Consider the following 24,828-nt stretch of genomic DNA (forward strand, 5'->3'; position numbering starts at 1 on the left):
ACCTACTCAGTCCCTGCTAGTTTCTTTGAATCTGGCTTCAGCCATGAGCAAAGATAAAGCTGAGAATACCCAAATGCCTCAAACTGAAAAGGAAGCACATAGACGTGAAGATTTCAACTGGCTCGCAGAAAAAAAAAAAAAAAAAAAATCAATCTTTATGATATCAGAAAGGCTTACAAGCAAAGTATTTTCTCCTGTCTTAGAGTTTTACTTGGTTGTTTCATGATGTTATGATAAAAAAAAAGCAAAGTAACAAGAAGGGAAGGCCATGGTCTTCTACTCTCTCCATACCCAGCCTGTTTGGACCTGTTTTAAGTTATCAAAAGAAGAGACAGAGGAACAAAATTTTGTAGAAACACAGTGAAAAGCTTTTGACAAAAATTTCCAAGAAATGGATTTACAAAATAAAGCAGAAAAACATCAAAACCACAGGATGCTGTCTTGTTATAACATCATTTGTGTAGAACTTCACGGCACAAAAGTAAAAAAGCACAGACCCCCACTCTGAGAGCTGATGCCTTGCTTTTCTGTTCGTAAGCCTAAAATTTTGTTTCAGGTCTTTCACTGCAGCAGAAAGTGTTGCCAGAGACAAATACGCAGTGCCTACAAAGTCTTCCTAGACTGGCCTGTGCTCCTGAATTTAGGGGAAGAACCTAACAGGCTGGGCTCCAGAGAACTGCCCTCACCACACTCTCCATCTGAGGAGATAGGATTGACTGTATGAAGGGATCCCTAAACAAAAACCATGGCAAATTACAAGACTTCTCTTCCAGATTCAGGTTCAGATGGCTAAAGCTGAGTTTCGCTCTGGACAGGCTGTTCACTCAGCCCATTAGAGAACTGACACATATGCCATAAGATCAAATCTAAGCCCCACCAATCAAGCAGCAGTCTAGGCTAAATGTGCTGAGGCAGCACATTTCCAGATCTTGATCACACTAGGCAGGGGAGTCATTCTTCTTAGTGATAAAGTCACTGAATGCACTCTTGAGGAGATAAAAAATTAAGAACTGGCTGACTTTGCACCATTTGAGTGAGGTATTCACCACTGACCCAGAACAAGGAATTGTCATGTTCTGACACCAGTTAGGAATCACCATAGGCATGGTCATCTCTGACTCTTTACTGCAAGACTGTTCACAAAAACAGTTTCTCTGTTGGTTAATGGTACCAAGCTGGAAACTACAGAGTTTAAAGGTACTACAGTAAACTTCACACAGTCTCCTTCTCTTCTCCGCCCCCCCCAAAAAAAACTCTTTGAAATAATGACAATGAGAGGTCTCAGATGAAAAATTAAAAATAAAAAAAGATATATATATATAAAACCAAATAGTATTTTGGCAATTAAGATTTGCATCAAAGACATTAAACCCCTTTTGCAGTTCCTACCTGTGTTTTATTATGTCAGCATTTAAAACTTACCAGAGATTTATGCAGCAGCTAAAGACTGAGATGCTAATAGCATTGGAGCATTTTATCTAAAGCAAGATATTCTATTCCCTTTTCTGTTACGGGCTCACAAAGAAGAGATCTTTGGAAAACTTTTAGGGATAAGGATTTTCAAAAGTTCAAAAGTGCTTAAATGAGCAAGGAACATAGCTTTCAATGAAAACTGCTTTAAAAGTAATACACAAAATTCCTTTTGATAGCAATTGGTGGTTCTTCAATAAGTGAAAGTTATATATTATTGCTTTTAAGACAAACTTGTCAATGCACTCCTGTGCTCATTTAAGCACTACATTTTTTTCAAATTTGAGTATGGTTCTTGTGTTTACTATTTCATGTTCATCAAAAAACGCATATCTTAAAGGGTTAAAATGTCACAGAACATGCTCTTTAAGTCCTTAACTACTCTGTTAGAACTCAGTTTCTTGGACATAAGTACTTGTGACAAAATAGATGCATAAAGACACCTCACTTCTTTTCTCCTTTGGCTAAAGAAGAGTATTTTCATCTACAATACTAGGAGCAAAAGCAGATCTTAGTGCAGTAACTTCAGCAAAGAGACCACACAGGCTTTTTTTATCTATGGCTGATCAAAATCCTGAAGTGTTAATAGTATTCTCATTTGGTCTTTATTCATATCTGGTTCCTGGGGCATAAATGGAAATTTGTTCTGAGAGGTCTTGTAAAAAACAGGATTTATCCTTTCCTGTTTCTACTTCCAGTGAACTCAATGACAAAATATTCTTTGGAACTCCCTCTTCACCTGCTGCATACTCTGTGGTGCTGTCAGCATGGACAATATACAAAAAGCTAATTGGTTTTCCCAGGGATGAGGCAAAGAGCTCTGAGGGATCAGGACCTGTGCATATTGCCAGGCTCTGCAGTGAGGACACTTACATAAGCACTAGCCCTGCATGTTTTGATACAGATAACTTCTCCCTGGTTTGCAGAGTGAAGGAGAGAATTATCACATGAAGTACAGATCTGGGGCCATTTTTCTGAAATAAGAAATTCCAGCATCCATAATTCATTTATGAAGCAATAATGAAGCCTCTTTTCCAACCCTATTTATTTCTTACCAAATTGATTCATCTGGTCAAAGAAAAAGAATGAGAAGCTAAATCAAGAAAATGAGTAGGTCATCCTCTTGTCTTCAACCAGTGTTGTTTTCTGATACCCATGATTGCTTTTCCCATATGTGATAGGGTTCAGTAAATAAGTCAGGCCTGGACCCTAGCTGTTGGTGCTTCACAGATTGTACTTCTGTAGCAGCACCACCCCATTACTGAGGAATTAGTTGACAATACCACTAGTTGTACCAAGAAAAAACACACACAAAACAAAACAAAACAAAACAAAACCCTAATTGGTCCCTGAGGACAGCTAGGTGCTTTGGAAGTCTTCAAAAAAAAAAAAAAAAAAAAAAATTATCTCCCACAGTGATTTGCCAGCCTTCCTATACTCTATCCAGCACATTGGGACTTCTAAATTACATACCATAATTGACATCAAATATCTGTCCCATCAGTGAATATCTTTATTAGCATCAAAATCACTCACAACTAGTGTTCCTCAATGTTATTAAACAGAACTTGTTCTAGGTGTTGCCTTACTAATTAGTCAGGATGAGCCCGAGGAAGAAAATCTGGGTCATGTTAAATTAATTGGAATGAGCATGAAAATTAGCAGAGCAAACTGCATCAATTTTCTATAGAGAGTCTTTCTTCATGTTGAGAATAAAAATGGATATTATGAGGCATTAACCAAACTGCCTTCTGTGACTGCCAAGAGGTGTGTTACAGTAGCCCAAAAATATCATGCTCACAGATTTTCAGAAGTTAATGAGACATTTCCAGGAATGGTAAATACATGGTATTAAAATGGGTGTGCCTCTTATGGGAAAATGCCAAGTCATTTCATGTTTATTCAGGCATAACAAGCTCCTCAAAATGAGCATAATTTAAGAGGTGAATAGTGCAAAGAGGGCTAACATTCAACTAATTTTCCTTAAGAAAGAAAAGATTAAATTGAACAAAAAATGAATTAAGAGGTTTACAAATCAACAAGTCAACCATCAGATTGCAGCCTCTGCTCAGTATATTCTCATCAGCCCCTGCCATGAAGTTTTCAAAAAATGTCCCGAAGGCAGAGAACAAAGCGAGCAGAACTGATTACAGCCACACTCACCGCCTTGCTGTCTAAACTCTGTTTGGCTTCCTAATGAGCTCACTAAAAACCTAATTCATCTCCCATAACCCTTCTCAGCCCTCCTTGAAATTCACCATTATGGAAATTACAGATGAAACATTTACAGGCTGTGTTCAAATTACTGCTTCTTCAACAGGCAGGTCCCTGACCCTCACAATGAACACAATAGAGGTATGTCCGGCATGAAACCACTCAAGCCGCAGCCTATAGAATAAAGAGGCTCAGGAAGGTTAAGACTTTTTCTCATGGTGACAATGATTTCCGCATTAATGCTTTCAGTTCCATGAATATGGGAATTTTGTGGGTTTGACATTATATCAAATACAAATTGTAATTCAGAAGGGGAGAAATGAGTTGTACTGATGACAAATAGCTGAAATAGGCTAATGTGAATTCCCAGCCTGTTCATGAGGAAACTCCCTCAGTTCCTCATTACATGGAGTCAAAATGATCCTCACGGCACCTAGCCTGTAACTGGAAGATTACTGAATTGATGGATCCTTAGTTTAAAATGCAGCTGTTTTATTCTGCTTTAGTAATTAATTCTTTTTCCAATACCATATTGATTAAGCGTAGACCCTGATAAAGTTCAAACTGAGAAGAATCTCTAGTGGCTTCCTTACTTGCTCCAGAGACTCAATGAAAACTTCCTACAATTCCACCTGCCTCCTCAGAGTGCTGATCCAATGAACAGAACGTTTTTTTTCTCATAAATTAGTTAGGCCATGTGGAGCTGTATTAGCTGATCGTTGCTTTTGTCTCTCTACTTGCTGACTTGCTTTTCACTTTTGCTGTCCTTTGTGCTGTCACACACAAAGTCGGAGTGCAGCTGCCATTCTGAACCCAAACCAAGGTAAAGAACAATTCGTACAAACTACATTTCCCCCCCCACTTTATACAGCTGCAACTCCCTGAGCAGTGCTGCACTCAATAAGGCCTCCTGGGATCCAACTAGCAGTGAAATCCGTGCTGAAGCATGCAGTCATTCTGTGGGACTAAAGGGTGTTGCGGGGGGAGTAACCTGTTTTCTTCAAGCTGCTCCACCTTTTGGGAAGCAATATTTGCAGCTTTGTTTTAGCAGCCAAAGATACTTATACATATATATATATATACACATATATTTAAGTTTAAAAAAAAAAAATCACATTCAAAAAGCACTACAGCCACGTGAGACAAGAAACCACCACTTCACTTATAACAAGAGGGATGTGGGTCCTTGTTGACCAAAAGGCAGCCGGTGGCTGTCTGTGAACGACCACTGTAAACACAGCAGCACAGCACAACACTACAAGAAGCAGCAATTGCCAACATGTTGTTGCTGTTCAAAGAGTCACCTGTACTAGGAAATCAAAGCTTGTGAATGAAAATGAGCAAGATAACAGAAAGTTTCTCAAATTAGAGCCAGGGCACGGGATTTTTCTTTTCTACAAAACTCAGAAGCACTGAGAATATTTTCAGATTAATGTATTTTATTATTATTGTTTCTTCCTCAATCCACTCAAGCCCTCCTCCTCTCCTTTCCCACTGCCTAAAAAGGCTGGTACTTCCTGTGCCTGTATACTGCAATTTATAATTTGAACCTGCGTGCTGCATATATACTGGCTTCCAGAACACTGGTAACAAGTCATTGACAGAAGTAAATGATCTGAAGGAGTGGCAGGCACATCAGACATTAGCAATTCCTGTTCAGGTGACTTATTAGTTAATGGGACTACATAAAGGTTAAGGGTCTCACTCTGATCTCATACTGTCTGAGGTCCCTGACTTAACTTCTGCCTTCCCAGCAAGGTAAAAGCAAGTTGCCTTTTTTTCTATTTTTTTCAGGACAACCTAAGTTTTGGCTCACCTGATCTGTATTTAAGAGCTACGTAAGCAGGCGGCTGCGAGGGTGGCAGTGGGCAGCCTCTGCACGGTGGGCCAGGACAGATAACTGCATTCCCCACCTTCAGAGCATTCTTCCTTAGGGTGAAAGGTCACCCTTCACAGATGTCTCCAACAGACACTCGGTTGTCAAAAGGTTGCATCATGTGATGCATGCAGTCACAGCTAACAATGCATTGTTCTCATTGAGATATGTAAACACGTTGCACTTCCAAATAATTTCCTTGTTAAGAGCAACTTGTTTCTTTCGCCTGTTTTGTTCAATTATCAAAAACTGTAAGGAACACAGAAAAAACAGTCTGCCCCCCCACCCTCCACAATTCATTGATGAAGTATTCTTTTTTCCTTTTCTGTCACATTACCCTGCACAAGAAGATGCTTCTGGTTTATTCCAGGGGAGAAGAAAAAAAAAAGAGAGAGAGAGAAAGGAGAGAAATGAAAGTACTATATTCCAAAGTGTATAACAGTAAAGAATATAGTCTGGAGGCAAAAAATGCAAGCATTTTGTGAAATGGAAGATAGCAAGCAAATTGTCAGAAAAGTTGGGCAGCCAGAAAAATTTAAAGATGAAAATCCTATTCAGTTTAATATATCCTATTCTAATTTCTTCTGTTTAAAAGTAACAAACAAACATGCACGCTGTGTGGACAAGTGCAAAAAGAAAAATGATGTGTGTTCATACATTTATTACAAATTCAGGTTTGCCTGGTGCAGAAAGTTTATTTCTCCAGGAACACTTCAAAAAAATAGGTCCTAGTTGCTATAGTAGCTCAGCTTTTTAATTTCAAGTGCCTCCAGATGAATAATATAACAAAGATTCCTTCCTTGTTGAGGACAGTTACTATAAAGCAGCTTGAAGCTATCACACACAATACAAAACAATTTATTTCTAGAATGGATTCAAACAAGCTTATCAGGATTGTTATCTAGTTATAAATTACATATTTAACAGTAAAGTAAGACAGACATGGCTGGAATGTTACACACGGGGAAACACAGCTACAGATATTCCAAATTACTCAATCTAATCCTAAACAGTAGAATCTTAAGGGCACTGGGAATTTCTAGAAGAATTAAGCATTATGTATTGTAAAAAGCTCAATTAAATACCCTCAGAAACTGAGCTGAGATTCTTTCAGAACTGTCTGCAATATATAGTCCTTCCAAATGCTTCCTGCTTGCTTTTCCAGGCATCATTTTTCTGCTCATTCCTTTAATCACTGAACCTATGGAAAGCACACTTTCAAAAAATGCCCTTCAGTACTTTTATATCTCTTATTTCACACAGTTGGCCATCTTGAATTAATGGGAGTCAATGAAGACACACGCTCTTAAAAATGACTGCAGCTTCATTGGTCTAATCTACAAACTTTAAAGACCTTAGTTTTATGAGCTTTCCTCGGGGTAGGTATTTCAATGTTCTGAAAACAGGGTTATGGACTGTTAAGTTAAGCACATGTTCTGCATCAACATTTTAGTTTCAGCAGGTGATTTGGTGCCAAGTTTGCCAGTTAGTATCATCAATCCCAAAATATGTGCATATTTGTTTTAACAGGTGTTTTGAGAACAGCACAGGACAGAAGAAAAGCAGTGTTAATATCTTTGCTTAGCATCTACTCTTAATTCTAAGAACTCCCTTACCCTTCCCCCCAAAATATTAAAAAAAATCACCTATGGTATTTAAGATGCAACAAAATGTAATTGAAAAGAAGTGCAAATTAATACTGCTGTTATTTGACTGTTGTTATGATTTGTCTGCTCATTTCTATCATACATTTGAGCAACCTGGTCTAGTGAAAGGTGTTCCTGCCCATGGCAGGGGCGTTGAAACTGGATGATCTTTAATGTTGCTTCCAACACAATCCTTCTGTGATTCTGGGATTTCTAATATGACAATCGGGTTTAGATATGCTGTGACCCACGTACTCACAAAATACCACCTTTTACCGCACAAGTAATGTTAACTGTAAAAGAGAAAAGTAAGGCTGAGGCAAAACCAAATAGAACAACAACAACAAACACACCCTTTTGATAGTGAAACGTAATCAGGGACTTTCACATAGTCTGTTCTTCTGAAGAGCATTTGTTAGCATTTGCTTCAGAGGATATATTGGGAAAAGAAAGAAAAGCTATCTAAAAACAAAATAGGCTTACCCACATCAGCCATTCCACAGAACCAAAATAATAGTTTGCTCTTAAAAATGAATAGCAGTGAAACATAACAATAAGATGTATACACACGCACACACACTGTCACGTTTGTGGGTCAGTAGAGATCATGCATCACGATTTTCACAAAATCCACACGCTCATACACACACTTCTTGCAGGTGTTATCTCAGACTTGGTCTGCTGAGAAGTGAAGTGAATCCCCACAGCGACGTTTGAAGGTTTAAAAGCTCAGTTTTTTGTTTCTAAATGCCTATGAAAACATTGCCTGTGCTCAGAGGCCTTTTAAAACAAAACCAAAGCTTTTAAAGCTTCAAAAGCGGTCATGGGAATTTGCTCATCAGGAGGGAATCCTAAATGAAGGCCAAGATTCAGTGGATTCCCCTGGACGTGACAAAAGCCATAGCCTGTCTACAGACCTACCGTTTCTCATAGCAGACGAAGGCTGATTCAAGCAAAATTTGACAAATCTTTGTCCACGCCCCAGATTTTACAAAATTCACTTTTTAAAAGCTTTAATCCTCCCCAGCTATGTCCTACTATTTTCTCTACCATACTATACAAACAAACAAACACAACAACAAAAACCCACACCTTTATGGTTACTTAATGTAACTAATAGAGAGATCCCCTCCTCCCTCAGGAGGAAATATTATAATGCTATGTTAAAGGCCTAAAAAAGTTTGAAAAATCCCTTTTTTGTTTTCCTTTTTGAGATGTCAATATTTCATATCCATAGCAGTCTTAAAAAAAGGTACTAGGTATGAAATTGTTTAAGGGACCACTATAAAAGGGCAGAAAAAGTAACATCTGAGTAGAACAAAGCTTCTGAGTCAGGTATTTAAACCATAAAAGCTTGGTACAAATGAAAAGTCTTTCTTCTGAACGTGTGACATACAGCTTGTACTCAGCATTAAGGTGAAGCACACAAGCGAAAATCTAGAGTTTTGGCTTAATTTAACCACAGCATTCCTGCCCGAAGTGTAGCTGACATTCTCCCTTCTCTTTTGGAGATCATCTCATTTTGCCATACGTGTTACACCCTGCTTCCATTAAATACAACAGCCAGTACAAGAGTAGCCAATGAACATTGAGAAGGCAATGGAGCAGAGGGTATTGTGTGTTTTTTGTGTTCAGAAGCAAAATCCTTCTCAAATGATCTAAAATAAAATGTAGCATGTTATCACAGACAGCTGTTTGCCAGAAGACCAGAACAGAAAACTGATACATGGATCCTCCACTGGACATCTGGACACATATGGGTGTACCCCGCTCATTACAGCCACAGCTCAGAGTAGGAGCCTTATATCCAAGACCACTACAGAGGCAAGCAAAATAAAAATATAAAAATAAAAAATAAAAAATCCAGGTCCAAACGAGTTGTTCTCAGGTTTGCCTCAGCTGGAGGGTGCTCTCTGCATAGCTTACAAATTATGCACTAGACAAGTTCTCAGTCTCAAGAACAACTGAACCTTACAAGGAAATTCTCTAAGGAAGCATGCAAAATGTTTATATGTGAATAAACAAGGGAAGAAATGTATATATATATACACACGTCCTTGTTAAGAACATAAGTATCTCTTCTGAGCTCATGTAAGGTAGTCAGAGAAAATAACATGAAATACAAACTCAAACATATATTCTCTGATTATATGAAGACAAATTATATAGAGATAAGATTTTTTATTTATTTTTTTTTTCTGCACAGGCACACAAAGATTGAATCAATTCTGCTTTCAGATGTACAGACTGCACTCCCATCAACTCCCACTGAAGTCAGAATTTGACCTATTGTGTACTTTACATTCACATCGGTGAAGTTGGTAAGAATGCAGAAAATTGCTTTAGAAAGATGTAAAATTAGTTACTAGTTCTAAAATAAAAGGACAGCTTATTTCTTTTAAACAAACCAGATTGATAGCCATTTGGAAGAGCTTAAAGGAGGGTTAATTGGCATACAGTAAACCTGAATTCTGACAGTGTGGACTTCGAGCTAAAATGACATTCTCTTTGGTGGTCCTAGGACTGTAGGATTAGTTTACAAGACAGCAGAGAGGAGTTTGAAACCAAACTCTGAAAGTTACTGATGAATTACCAGATTAGAAAGGTCTGACTGTGAAACATGTAACTGCCCAAATTCAGAATCAGAAAACAAACTAAAAAAGGTGGAAATCTGCAGCTGAGCCTGAGTTATAGATTAATAGAATGAATGAATAATTAAAAAAAATAAAAGGAGAAAGAAAAAAGAAGAAAAGCAATAAAACCCTTCTTTCATAAGAATCTTGTCATAGACAGAACTTTATGCCAAAGTATGGTCAAAGCTGCAATTAAGAATAATAAGATCTATCTTAGGAAAATAATTAAGACAACCAATTCACAATTAAACAAACATGTTTCATCTATCATTGCAGATATGCATGGCAGAAAATTTATCAGCTACATCTAACTCAAGGTCACTAAAGAAAGTTTGTGAACTTCAGGGAAATTCAGATATGGTCCCTTAATCACACTGAAAGAAAGTAATAAAATAATCAAAACATTAAAAAATACTCAATATGAAGATAATCTTTGTTATGTTTTTTGTTGTTGTTGTTTTGTTTTTAATGGAAAACTACATTGTTGCTTCTCTCTTGAACTGAAGTATAAGTGCTGCAGTCATCTTTGTACATGAAAAGGTACCATGTTGTAAAGTCAGCTGAGATGCTAGCACAGATCAGCTTATTTGTTTCTGTAAAGCGAAAGATGGCTAAATGCATTAAGCATTTTGGTGATTTCTAAATCAAAAAATAAACAAGCAATACTTTAAACTTAAGGGAATCTACTATTTTAGGCAAAATGGGTAAAGCACTGTTGAAGACAAGCAAGAATATTAAGAAGCATTAGACTTAATTAATGCTTTGTTTTATCTGGAAAAATATGTCTAAATTTAACACACACACACACCAAAAAAAAATTATTAACCAGGAATCTTTTCTTACTCAAACGCACTTTCACATAGTAACAGATGTTTTGCACAGAAGAAATTAAGCGTCTGAATACACAAAATGAATCTTAAGTGTATGGACTCAGAAGCACATGAAATTTAATCAAAATCTAGTAAGTTAGAACAAACAAAATTTACTAGCTTTCTCTTTAAGGAAAACATTTGTAGTTTAGGAACAGAATGAAAAAGCCTATTGAAAACATAATTAGGGACTTTTTCTTTAAGTAATTTTTGAGAAGGAACTCCCAGTATTCACATGTATTACATAACTGAAATGCTTACAGAGAACAGGATTCCAAGAGTGTCGTTCAGCTGGATTTGTATGGATTTTGTATTTTCACATTTGTATGAACTATCACCTTCCTAGTGTTATTTCATCACTGAAGCACAAATCCTGTAAAGGCTGAGATGGTCAATATTAACTCTACTGTGAGCCTCTTTATTTCAATATGAGGACTTGCTGTACATGAAGTTAAGCAATGTGTAAGTTCTTGCCAGACTGAGGTCCTACTTTGGTTGCTGTAGGTACTTCTAAAAGTGGAAGGTATACACTGATGTACACATAGGATCTTTTCATCCTTTGCCTTTGTTTGACTAAAAATATTTGCCATCTCCAAAATGCTAATTCCTTCATTTAACCAGTTAACAAGTGACAAATCATAATCTGTACTTCAGTTTAACTCTGAGAAATAGAAATAAAAGTAAAAGGTAGTAATAAAGAAATGATAAAAAGCCTTTTGACTGTAGAGAAGGCACAAGGCTTTAATAATTTTCTCAAGGCAGTGAACTGACAGTAGAAACTACACTCATTAAGTTTTCCATGTTCTGTGAACTGTTTTTCATTTTAAACAGCTTTCTTTACAACCTGATAGCATAAAAATATGAAAAGTAATTGTTTTGCCCTGAAATAAAAAAATATTTCCCTCCCTTTTAATGTTTAGCAAGAAATTGTCTGATATGAAGCATTTGGAAGACTGAAAGAATGCTTGGGCATGAGGTCGATGCACAGCATACCTAGGTGTTTTAAACAATTGAATTATTTACCCAGCTGGCTGGGAATCCATGAGCACCATGTGATGTAATCAGGTCAAAAAAATTATTATTGTATCAGGGAAACACTTGGGAGCACTGCTTCAGCACCAGGACCTCACTGCATTAGGTACCACATAAATTAAGGAGGACAATCACTTTTTTTTTTTTTTCCTTTTCCTTTCTTCTCTTCTCTGTTTTATTGGCAGAAGCCCAATGTAGCTCCATTGATTTCAGATGTATTAGCAAGAAAGGGCCTGATCCAAAGCTCACTGAAGTCAACCAAAATCTTTCTGTTGATTTAACAGGCTTTGGATTAGTCCCTAAATAAGAGCAGATTTGGACTCAGCTAGAGGATTTCATTTAAGCCCTATGCTTGTTCAAGCATCTAGTAGGAGCTAAGAGAACACTGCAGTCGTACTGAGTAGGAGTCTGTGTTCATCTTGAACTATCCCCTTTAGCAGATGTATAGGGTCAGGAGTTCCACGAAATGGAGAGCCATCAGTAAGTGGTAAATCTGAGGTGGGAGGAATTAGGAAGGAAGCTCCAAGCTGAAAAACTCTGATTTGTGCTATTTAAGCAATGTTCCACCCTTTTTAGGCAGGAGTGTAAAATTAGACAAGGAATTCATGCGAATTTCTGAATTTTACATTCGTAAATAATTTAAAAGCTTAGCACTAAGTCCTGCAATAAAATTCTGTGCTTTTATTTGCTATATTCACTTCTGCTGAACTCTCTGCCAATGGGGTCTGCCTTAAATCTAGGTATGACCAACTCACAGCTGCATATCAAAAAGCCCAAGGAAAGTTTAAACAAATATAATTGCTTAAACACGTGTGGCCACAATAAGTTGGTGGGCATAATGCAAGATTATAAGGAGGAGCCCTCTTTACTTACTTAAGAATTAAATGCAGGGATTGTTAAAAAATGTCATGGTACAAATCACATCTTAATAGAGAATTTGCTGAATTCCCCTCACTCACTCCCTTGGCTGCACCATCAATCCTCGTCAGTAACAGCAAGTGCTCTGTTTATACAAGATAGCAGAAGACCCCAAACATAGCCTGTGAATAAGGAATGTATAGTACCAAGAGTGTACACAGGTAACCATCCATAACATAATTTGAGCTCTTTCAACAAGTTATGCAGCCTGTAGTCTAGGCTAGCTTGTGTAAGATCAAGGGTTTGCAATGGATTTGAGAGTTGGAGCAGCTGGGAAGTCAGGGGAACACAGGGAAAACACTTTGTCTCACTGTGCTGACTGCACTGGCTGTAGGCAGAAATAGGGACACCTGAGCCATTGTACCACTCTGCCACCTGATAATTTCCCTTCGTTTGCTCCTAATGCTGTGATAAAGGTGAATTCACATACAACACAAAGATAGCTGAGCATTACAGCTGTCACTTAAAAGCTGACCATATGTAAGAATAGAAAACGAAGAATCATTTACTTCCTCCAGATCCATACATACCTGTATGCATGGTGAGTTACTATATAAAGTGCAATCAAACAGCAGTAGTCAAATTCCTTAAAGGTAATTTCAACTTTACTGCATAAGTAAATTATCTCCCACTGATGTGAAACAGTTAGTATTTCAAAAAAATGAACTGAAATAAAAACATAATTATATTTTCCTCTAAAACTCAACTAAACATTTAAAAATCCTAGAGGAAAAAAAATAATTCAAAACTTTCATAAGCAAATAAAAAGCTGGTACTATTTGTCCCTTAAAATGTAAGGCATGATGAAATTTTGATCAGAAGTATTAGGAAGAATTAAGCCTCATAGCTGTCTTGCTGCAGAACTTGTGTGTCATAGTGGCAGTACTTTCTATGTGAATTGACCAAAAATAAAGAGGTTTTGTGTGTGTGTATGTTCATGTGTGTTTTTAAACACAGAAGAATAATGCTTTGCTTTTGTTTGTGTGGATTGACTCAAATTCTGTGTATGTGAAAGCAGTAGCACCCTTACTATTGCTACTGATTTCCACACAAGATGGATAAAGTTCTTAAGGGAACAGTGCCTTCCGCTTTATCCCTCTGGGCAGGAAGAACTGCTTTCAACTGATTCTCACTGCCTCTCTTCAAACCTTTCGTCGAAAGTCCACCACTGGCCCATAAACAAAAGACAGATCTTTGGTCCTATGAGCAGGACTCCTGGTCAGTGCATTTTGAAATGTTATTCTAAGTTCTGTGGAAAACCAAGTGACTAAATTTAGACTGGTATGTTTGTTAAGACTAAAAGCAATAATAATAATAAAATAGTTACACAAAATATTTTAAATCCCCCTCTACCCTCCAGCAAAAAGGATACTCAGTTTTTCATAGTTAACAAAAAATATAAAGCATACTATTTATGATACCTCTGCCAATTCTGATGCCTTAAGCCTTCATTCTTAGCCACCACTGCCTGCGTACATGCTGAAAGCTCTTAGGCAACAGAGCAGGGGGTATGCTAGATCTTCTCATGCCAGGATAAGAAAAATCAATGTCCATGTTTAAAAGACAGAACTACTGATGTGCAAGGTCACTAAACATCACAATCTGTTCTGTAGCTCTAGAGCAGTAAGGAAATCCTTGAGGAAAAAAAAAATACTGTGCATTGCACAATCTTGTTCTAAGCCAATATTACCCTTGGATCCCTAACACCTAAATGGCAACAAATCAAGTATTCCTTGGTCTATGTTTACTGTACTTGTTTGTGGGGAGAAAATAATTAAAAAAAAAATACAAAAGGAAGATATACACGTAATGATAGAATATTTTTTTTAAAAAACATTAGAAGTATCACTTTAGACTTCTCGTGTTTATATAAATATCATTTAGAAATTGGTGATGTGATCCATATCATCTTTCTTTACTCACTTAAGTCTTATTACGTTAAAAAATACGAATTTAAATATCATGAGTATTTCATTCACCTCTTTTCACCTTTGTTGAAAAAAGGGAAATTTTTTAAATAAACAATACAATTTACAAATACAGTATACACAGTGCTGCCATTATGAAATTGATAAAAGCCAATATTAGAACATACTTGATTTTTCTACATAACCCTGCATTCCTGGACTATAAGAGCAGTCCATTGCTCAACAGATGAACAAATGACCAATTCATAGCATTTGTGTAACATTTAATTATGCTTGTGCCCATTGTACAGACGGGGAAGAAAGCACAACGGAGAGCAACTTACACAGGGCCCTACTGAATTCAATTCTGCAGATGCCGCTCTTGAGCAGATATCTATATCCTTACCTCATGGCAACAAAATGAGGAAATACAGGCAGGGCACCGAAATAACAGATGTCTTCCTGGTGATCGTGCTTGTTCTTTGGATCAGGCCTGCAGCTAGCAAGGTAGTTAAGGCTGCAGGCACATACAACTAGCTATACTTCTCTCTTGTAATTCCCATAACACCACGTGCTAATTTAGACCAGAAAACTGCAAGTCTAAGTTTCTGCATGCATTTTCACATGTACATTTTTATTCTTGTAAAGACTTTTAAACATTCATTCACATCTTTCAGTGTATGTGTGAGGATTTACACAAGCTAGTGTAGTAGAAAATGCTGGTTTAAATGGTAAGCACTTATTTTGAAGACAATATCACAAATCTTTAGCTAGTGATCTGATTTTAAAAATACTCAGCCTATCAAGGCTTATGTGTAGATCACTTGATTTTCAGTGAAAGAAAAACCTGCCTGAGAGATGCAATCATTTAAGTGAAGAAAGGAGAAGCTAGAAAGTTGGTGAAATTACTCACTTCAGCCTATGGAAAGATAACTGCAACTTCAGCTCCTATTTTACAGTCTTTAATACCAGTTACGTAAGGAATCATACAGCAAGTTTGAGAAAGAAGACATTATATTTAGACCTCAGACTTGGGTTGATTGGTACCTTGTGATAAGTCACTTAAATGAGAAGTAATTGTATAGTTAAAAACAAGGTTTTGTAGTCATTTAAAATCATTTTGATTTGAAAATTTAGAACTATGAACAAAGATGTCACACCACATTAAGAGACAACTAAAAATGGCCGTCAGATTTCTTTCACCTGTTCTTCTTCCACAGATATAAAACATCCTCAGATGCCGGAGCAATTGCAGAATGGTTATCACAGGCAAAGTAAAGACAGTAAGACAAAAGGCACACGTATTACAATGTGTAGTGCCATAATGCAGTGTTTGATACTCCAGAGGGCCTTCAACAAGTACTGTACAGCCAAAAATCAATTGAAAATCAGCATGATAACAGAGCATGAGTTGCCCTGTAATAGCCTTAAGACCCCCAAGGCTATGTGGGTCCCTTTCATCTGCCACACAGTGTTGATGCCGGGGGAGCCTCGCTTCCCCCCCCCCTCCTACCCCGAGGAGCACTCCGGACACATCTGCAGCTTTTACCTATTGCTTTCACCTTGCACAGTAAGGAGAGCTGACAGCATCTGTAGGTCTTTTTAGATTTCAAAAGTGGAATTTGATTTTTCTTGGCATAGGTTTGAAGGCTTTATTTGTTTATTTTAAATAAATTTCTCATTTAAGTAAACCTGCTGATTTTGGACTGCATTCTCGGTACAAAGATGATCCTGATACTGAATACACAGAGGTGACTCCTCCATGGTTTTTAGCAAAGTACAGCTCAGGAAGCAAGAGAAAGAAAAACACTGTTCAATTCCATGCAAATTGCTATGTACGCAACAAAGCAGGCCTACAAATATTTCACTCATATGGTAGGTTTAATTTCAATATTTCTTTAATTACTTTCCAACAATGTCTGGTTTCTGTTGAATTTACGCTAGTACTTGGCATTTGGTGCAACCCCAAAAAGATAAGATACATATGTCCCCTATTCACAGTCTTGGCATTTTTACCTTAACTCAGACATTGAAGTGATTGGTTTGAAAAATTACCTTGCTGATTAGCTGGGTTTTCTGGTAAATATATAGCATTAATCCTTAAATTCTGAATATGACATAAGGTATACAAATGTTCTGTCTGACTCAACAGCAACATATCATGGCTTAAGGAGAACATGTATGCTGATCTCTGCGAGTGAGGAAAGAGCTAATTGGGAGTTAGATTCAGTGTGATTATCAGCTTGTTTATGATAAGGGAGTACTCTTCTGAATAGCACTGTAAATTCATCCCTGATTGTGGTGTTAAACCACAGCTCATTCCCCCTCCCTCTCCTTTTTGTTTGCTTAGAAGGGACTTTAAACTATTTTCAGCAGATGACAGTGTCATGCTTTGATTTTCTTCAGCCTTAAAAAATAAATCAGCCACATGAGCCTGATGTCAAATTTCACTTTCTAATAGCAGAAAGACACATTTTAAGTGTTTACTATAAGAACACATTTGGGTAATTTTTCCCCATGTCATTATGAACATTAGACTGACCCAATTAATATGAAATGTTTCTATGCTGCTGGAACAGACCGTGTTACAGAAAGAGCCATTTGCACAACCTGTTCATGATTATGGGCCATAAGGACACAAAGATGGCATAGACATTTGTGGACCATCTGAATTCTTACAGGGGAAGGGAAGGGGGGGGGAAAAAAGGGAAAAAAAAAGAGATGATGTTAGCCGACTGTTGTGGGTCATGTTTTTTAATCCAGAGTATTGGACATGTAACACAGCAACAAGAGCTGATCATTTTGTTTAATCACCTTTTGGCTCTTTGCCAGATGGTCTCTATTGAGAGCGCTGCAAACAGAGAGAGATGAACTGCGTCTAACATGCCACTAGAGCTTTCCCGTAAATGTCTGAGAACTGAATCCAACAAGAATTTAGTCTCAGAGCAGAAAGGGATACATTTAAAAACTATGTGCATTAACTATACTTTTCCCCATAGAATCCTCACTTGGCATGAATAATTTACCCACTCTTATGCTAATGGGATCATGAAAGTATCCCTGTGTCTTTAGTGCAGCTATTCTCAGCTTTCAGTAATTACCCCACCCAGTGAAAATAACATGGCTTCTGCAGACAAGCGGCCCACTCCTACCTGGCAATTAGAAAGATCATGGCTGACACTGGAGCGGTCCAGAAATGGACAGGCAAGCTCCAGCAGCCTGAGGCGGCATCTAAAAACATTAGAAGTGCTCCACTATGAACATTTCCATAGCTATTCACAATCAACATTGAGAGAGAGCAGCTCCCGTACAGGTACTTTTTATTTATTAAGGATGGCAGAAGACTTTAACATACTGCCCATACACAGTAGTATTGAGGAACAGCAACATTCCTTGGTCATCAACAGTAAAAAGGAAAAAAAAAAAAAGTTTTGTTTTTAAATTAGTGCCATCTTAAACAAGACAGAGAGAATTGCTAAGTCAATTAATTGAGTGACCTTCTCTATCTTAGAATTTTATCAGCTACACAAAGGAAAATTCTACAGTACTTCATTTGTAGAAAAGTTTTTTAAAAACTCATTACAAAGAACTAGGCTTTGACCTCTGTCCATAGCATTCTTTGCTAGGTAGTTCACTGTGTAAAAATTATCAGGCTAAAACATCTGGGAAAGAAAGCTATGAAACAGCAGGGAATGTGGCTGGTTTATTGTTTATCTTTTGTTTATGAGGCAGTATTCAAGTTTAATTACTACTCTAAATTAAACTCTAACAGGCATCAAGAGACATCCTTTTACACGACTAAGTTAAAAAAAAAATCTAGATTCCAACACTAGATCTTTCAAATAATTTGGCACATATAGGAAGGAATTAGTCAGTCTGTAACAACACAGGAAGACATTTAAGCACTTGCTACTGTATGTTTGAATGCATTGCATTATGAAACCATTAATATTGTAACAAGCATACAATTATAATTTAGCAAATGGGATGTTATCTAACATTCGGAGGCAAATTGGGTTAGGCTGAGTAGGATCTGAGAGGGAAAGAGTAGCCTAAGGGGGAATCCTACCTTTTCCATTTTGAAATACAAATGTATAAACAAATATATACATAAACACACGCATTTGAAAAACAGCAACATGAAGTCAGAGGCAAACATCTCAACAGTAACAACCTCTTAAGTTATTTTCTCTGAACATTTGTGCATACAAGGGAGGAAAGAGTCCACTGCATTTACCACATGAGTAAGGGACCAGTTTTAGATGAACTTAGCTGTAGGAAAAAATAAAAGTTGAAAGGAACTAGCAAAAGATTATTCCAGATGGCATCTGTCATATTGTATTTAGGGTTATTTTAAAGAGATTACTGCCACTATGAAAACATTCCATTGACAGAGTTTTCCTGGGCTGCATTTGAAACCCCTGCACAACATATTCAAAAATGGAAGTAAATCTTTTCTAATGCTTATATGTTGATAGAGGATTTAATTGTATATACCTAAATATAAATAGAACTTCATGGATTAAAAATAATTAAGAGTGAAGTGAGGATGTTAAATACATGCATAATATTTTAAATCTGCCACACCCTAAGCTTTAATTTAATAAATGGTGAGGAATCTGCAGCTCCCACCAGCCTGATTATTAGAAAACAGTATAGCGAAGCAAAGATTCACTATGAAATTTTACTGCTACTTACTGAATAGTGAGTAGGGATGTAAATGTTTCCACAACCCACCAATCTAACAAAAACTGCAAGAAGCTGTATTTGTTCATGCAATAGAAGGAAAGAAAAGATGGGAGGATACTAAAATGTGACTATATTTAGCTAAGCTGGTTCTGGCATCATTATGGTTAATGTGCATGTGGTGTGCAGTGTGAGCTCAGCAGTTACTGGGCCAACTGTCTCAGTATTTCTGGGAATTCTGCCTATTCACAGTGCAGGGATTGTTCAATTGCTGCAAAATGTACAAAATGAATTTTACAAAAATGAATTGTAAGGAAGGCCCCATTACAACGATTTTACAGCAAAGATGTCAACATCAATTTTTCTTTCATGCATAGCTAATGATTAAAACAGCATATTCCATTTGCCTAAGACAATTTATTTCATATTGGCACATCAAAGTATTGAAATACAAAGTTATCTTTACTCTACCCTGATTATTCTTTGCTGCTGAACCCACACCATTGTTCAAACCATGAAAAAATAAAACAAACTTGGCAAGAAATACTTAAAACAAAGGCTCATCAATATTCTCCAATTTGTCAACATCTCAATTACAGCAATGGAAAAAATGTAAATTTCATGTGCTTTGAACACTAAGGGGTCTATTCTTCTGTCAGTGCACATGCGTAACTCCCATCACCATTAATGGGAATTACTCATACATATCAACACAAGGATGGGCCCCTCAAACTTGAAAGGAGAAGATGAATTAATAAGGGCTATTCTCTTCCTGTATCTTCCTCAGCTGAAAAAATTCATTGTTCTTTAAGAGTTTTTCATACTTCATACAGTTCACCTTCACGAGAGCTGTGCCTTCTGAAACAATGCATCTCCAGTGAAACATTATTCATTAGGAAGTTTGATTTTTCACAGTCTGGATGTTTGGACCTTTCTATAAGGAAATTTCTTTCTTACAAAAGACAGTTCTCTTCTAGTAAAACTGTGCCCTATAGATTTACATATAAAAATACAAAGAAATAAAAATATATTCTGAATCGTTATAATGAATATGCATGCTAGCTAGCCTCAGCAGGCTCACCTATACATACAGGGAAAAAAAAAGTTGTAGTATTACTTTTAGTATATTAAACTTCCAAGACTTCATATGAATATGTTAATTCCTATTATTAAAAATATTTATTATTGTTGTTGCTGTTACCCCTCTCTCTCTCTTTTTTTTTTTTTTTTTTCCTTTTCTGCCTGTTAGAGTTTGGTTCTAAGCTTTATGTGGTTTTAATGCCTGAAGGTCCATCCTGTTGTTATGAGCTACTTTCATAAATTTGTATATTACATAAAGATATAAATAAGAAATATGCCATCTAATTTTTCCAACATGCATCAACCCAGAGGCATAACCTAGGACTAATACATGTGATTTCAGCTAGCATCTGACTTTGCCATGAACCTGATATTGAGTCTTTGCCCCAGAAAACTATCGAGGACAAATCTGTGGGACAAACATCTAGCTATCACAAAAAGGGCTCAAAACTCCTTTAAGATATTGGCCTAGATAGTAGTCCTCAGGTATTGTATATAAAGATCCTCTTCATTCAGCACAAGTAGCTACATGAAAAAAAGAAAAAAGATGAACTACTTGTATGAAGGCAAACTGGATTTGATGCTCATTTATTACCTTTACTGCTATATAACCCAAAAGTAGCTTCCTGTCTCTGGCTTCTCACTTACAGTCAAGCTTATCACCCCAGACCTAATCCTAAAAGGTGCTGAACTTCCTGAAAGGTCCTGAAAAACCACAGCCTCCATCTGACTTCACTGGATCAGGCCCTTTTGGTGACTGAACTAGGAATCTGACAAATCAGGTATACAATCCTTGTATCATAAAGTATGAAACCGAAACTATTCCCTGGTGCTTTCCTGTAGACCACATGTTTTTAAACCTTAAAAAGATTTATTTCCCACTTTTCATGCATAAACTGCCATATTCATTATTTGAAATATCCCATAAAGAGATTAAATAGGAATTAAAGTCTGGGAGCGACATATCCATCACTGTGGTACAAACTGATGCAGAACTCTAGAAGTCATTTAGCCTTGCGTGTAAGGGCCTTTTTCACTTTGTCTCACAGAGAATCAGGAAAACACAATACCCCGAAAGCCTTTCAGATCTGTTTCCTCTCTCCCTCCCCCCCCAAAGGAGAGGGTGGACGATAAAGCTGCACACACCTTTTAATCTTCCGCTTAGGGTTTTCACACATATATTCCGCAACAAAAACCCCTGGGTCTTCTCTCTCTCCTCCCCTGCTCTCAGCCCCTTTCCTGCCATCTCCCTTGCTATAACTCAGCTAACCCAACAGAACCAGTCAGTTTTAAATTTCAGTTGGGACCCCGGTGACCTGTTAATGAATCTACAGAGAGGAGAAAAACTCACAGTGTTGAGTTATGCCTGGTGTTGCTAGCTGACTTGGAGTCAGAAATGCTTGAAGCGTTAACGTAATTGCAAGAATGTGAAAAATGAAGCGTTGGGCTCCTGAGCAAAGCGAAAGGTCAAAGCAAGCCCTACACAAAACAAGTCTCTGGAAGATGGCCTCATTAGACCATTAAATCAGCTTCTCCTTTTTCTCCTCTGTAAGATGTTTAGAGTATTTTATTTTTATTATTGGATATATTTAACTCTTTCCAGGACAGGGGGAAAGAGAATCATACCTACTGCATAATTACTGATCTCTAAAATATTATTACATGGCATTGATCTGCATTTGTGGATCTGAACTGGGGTAAAGTCAATAAATGCTTGGTAGATTACAGGTCACTAGTACTTAGGTTTGTTAGATGATCAATATGTTGTATAGCTTAGTTTTCTCTTGAACAAGTGAGGTGACATGTTAAGAACAACATAGATATTCACCACTAATAAAATTAGGATAATCTTTCAACATTTACTGCCTGAAGGCCTTTTCCTAAACCCTGTCAATGCCAGTGTTTCTGATATCAAACATTGACTAAATTAACCCTTATGGTGCCAGAATGGCAGTCATGCATTGTCATGAAGAAACTGTCCTCCATGAGCAGCCAAAACGCCTACAGCTTTTTTTGGTTCCAACTTCAGGAATTATGGATAGATTATTTTATGTAATAGATCTGTTTTTGCTGACTTTCTCCGCATGAAGTAATGTCATCACTCACCCGTCTCACTTCCATCTCCTAAAAATCATGAGCTGTATGTCATAGACTTAAGGCAAAAGCAGAGACACATGGAAAGAGAGCTCCCAAGAGCCAGAAGAGACTGAGTCTAGTTGAATCAATCTCTGCTGCCACCAGGCATCAGTGGAAAAGCCCAAAGGTTGCTAATATAACCTAAGACTCATTACTGAGCTCCCACTCCCAATAAATCCTCTGGGGCAAGTGGAATACAACACTGGAGGAAGGTCTTAATGAAACTACAGGGGAACCAAGCTGACCCAAACAAGTAACTACACCAGAACAGCCCAAGAGGGCATTCCACCAGCCTTAGGAGTGGCTGAGACAGATTCCCTGACAGTTCAGCAGTGATAAAGTAGACCCTGCCCCCCTCAAGGAACTGTAGGGAAAATTCAATACAGATCTCTGCACTAGGCCTCCCTCTTTCTAGTCTTTCCCAGGGTTGAGGGAGGAAGAACAATCCAAAGCTGTCTCCAATGGGAATTTTGCCTGCACTGTACGATCATACATCTTTCAGCTGCCAGCAGCTGAGAGGAATGCTGATTTGCCACTGGACGACTGCTTCCTTTTAAAAGGCCCAACTGAGTACAAAGGGAAGCATATGAGCAATGTTTCACTCTGCTAGACCAGGCAACACTGGTGACAGATTTGGCCCTTCAGCAACCGTTCATCTTCTGCAGATGTAAGCATAACAGGTTTAAGTCCTATATATTGCCAGGAACCTCAGTTTCCAATGGGAAGGTCACATAGTTGTAATCAACTGTTTTTTCTCATGCTTAGGAATATTTCCCCTGTACTCTGACTTACATGGCAAAAGATCAGACTGTCTAATGAAATGCAAGATCCCTGGATGTCACTCCAAGGGATTCCTTTACATCAAGTATAGCTTGATGAAGGAACACTTTCAGTTTATAAGGTTTGCTGGGACAGAGTAGAGATATAGGGCTGAACAAATTTCTTACCTAAGGGTGGAATGAACACAGTCACAGGTGACTCAGAAGAATCATTTTTAAGTACATAAACGATCTTCTGCTATGTCAAATATCCTAACCATAGTACAAAGTGTAAACGCTTCATCAACAGTAAAGCCTATGGCCAGCTGTAATGCTGATTTGTTGATTATTAGTCAGGCTCTCCCTTTCAGGAGCCACTGAACTGCAAGAGTTCATGCTGGACCTTGTGTCAGGCACACAGAAAAGTCCTGAGTGACTCATGTTGGACACAGATCATGCCCTGTGCCATGGCAGCAGAGACTACTACTGCATAAACAAGTCGTACAAATAGGAGACAAACCCAAACTGCTACACCAGAGACAAACTTTGCAGGTTGCTAGAGCCACAGGGGGTGGGACACCAGACCGTGAGAAAGAGGAGAGGCTCCAGCTCCGTGCCAGGCAGCGGCCATGTGAGAGATGTGAAATGGCGCACCAGCTCAGCCGGCTCAGCGTGGCACCAAGCCATGTTCTGCGGCGGAAGCTCCCTGCAGCGTGAAGCCAACAGCAGAAGCAGTAAGTAGCCTTGAAGGCTGCTCAGCTGCCCAGTCTGGGATCCTGCATGGCTAGCTGGATCACGGGTTTGTCATTTGGCTGTGCTGGGTACATGTAACCACCAAGTGAGGGAAAAAGCAGTGGCAAAACATTGCAGATGCAGAAGGTGGAGGGAGCATATCACAAGGCATAATAAAGGTAGTGTCGCACTTGCTAGCTGAGGCATAGCATGACAACAAAGAGAAACAAGAATGGAGCTTACCATAAACTTTGCTCTTAAAAATCATAATTCTGAGTCAGGTTCCAAGAGTGGTAGTAGACCATCTTTACCCTACTCTTTAGCACTTGAGGTTTGAGTCTCATACCTTCTGGAGCCACTTACACTTCTAACAGGTGAGTGTAAAACGCAATCATATCAAGATGACAGCCTTTGACACTCACTCAGCATGGATGCAGATGACCACACACAAGGTGCAATGCAGTAGGAAATAAAACACACAAAAAAAATAAAACAATAATCAAACCTCCTGAAACAGAGAGAAGGGCTTCACCGCATAGATATAACAAAGGTTTTGTGGTTCAGGTACATCTCTATTTATCATTCTGAACTAAGATTTTCAGAAGCAGAAATGAGTCTGTAGAAGCAAGTAAACATTGCAAGAAATGTTCTTCTGTCTAATTTGGGTTTTGCATCTACTTCATATTAATTTAGTGGCTTGATGATAACTTCATATAGGAATCTTTTCCCTAACTAAAACTACAGGTTAAATTCTCCATTTATAACTCAGCTCAAAAAACTGCATCACAGCCGGAGAGTATGTCATTATATTTACTTACACCACACAAAAATAAACTGTAGATAACCAAATTTGTAAAGGAATTGGCAGAAC

General features: G+C 37.8%; 1 protein-coding gene across 7 annotated transcripts in view; it reads right to left on the reverse strand.

The window, feature by feature from the left end:
* MEIS2 (Meis homeobox 2) overlaps positions 1–24,828 on the reverse strand; it is a 171,910-nt gene that overhangs the window by 130,684 nt on the left and 16,398 nt on the right. The window lies entirely within an intron of this gene.

This window comes from Aythya ferina (assembly GCF_964211825.1).
Source record: "Aythya ferina genome assembly, chromosome: 5".
NCBI lineage: Eukaryota > Metazoa > Chordata > Aves > Anseriformes > Anatidae > Aythya > Aythya ferina.